A 465-nucleotide genomic window follows, 5' to 3' on the forward strand; every position below is an offset into this window, starting at 1 on the left:
GGTGTTTGTAAATAGGATCTCAAGTCCACATCTTGTACAGCAATTAACCACTAAGAAGAATATATGCAGTGTATTATTTGTTGACACTGTACTTCTGATTTGATTGGAAACTGTCTCATTGCTATCTGTTTATCAATAAAATTTTGAAAAAAAAAGAAAATAAAAATAACTGATTTTAAGGAAAGAAATTTAAAAAGAAAAAAGAAAAAAGAACTGAGCTAGGGCCAGGCTCCCAACTGAAACACACTTGCTCAGCCCTTTCTTATTAAGGGCCACAATGGGACCCAGCTGTTCCAGGCCTGACATCCCCAAGTGTATCTCATTTTCTCCACCGTAGGATTTCAGTTTCTACGGGTGAATCTCTGGTGGAGAAATTCCCAAGAGGGTCTAGGCCCTTGGCCAAGGGGGCCCTCCTAAACCTTTTCCCCTAGACAGCTCCCAGCAGGTCTTCCGGTCCCCAGTTCA

General features: G+C 41.5%; 1 long non-coding RNA gene across 1 annotated transcript in view; it reads left to right on the forward strand.

Annotated features, from left to right (window-relative positions):
- Window positions 1–234, forward strand: part of LOC111817519 — a 12,838-nt gene extending 12,604 nt beyond the window's left edge. The window contains exon 3 of the long non-coding RNA XR_002821695.1: window positions 223–234. This is a non-coding gene — a long non-coding RNA (uncharacterized LOC111817519). The remainder of the gene's footprint in view (window positions 1–222) is intronic.
- Window positions 235–465: the final 231 nt, after the last annotated feature.

Source organism: Octodon degus, unplaced genomic scaffold (genome assembly GCF_000260255.1).
Source record: "Octodon degus isolate 3935 unplaced genomic scaffold, OctDeg1.0 scaffold00060, whole genome shotgun sequence".
Lineage (NCBI taxonomy): Eukaryota > Metazoa > Chordata > Mammalia > Rodentia > Octodontidae > Octodon > Octodon degus.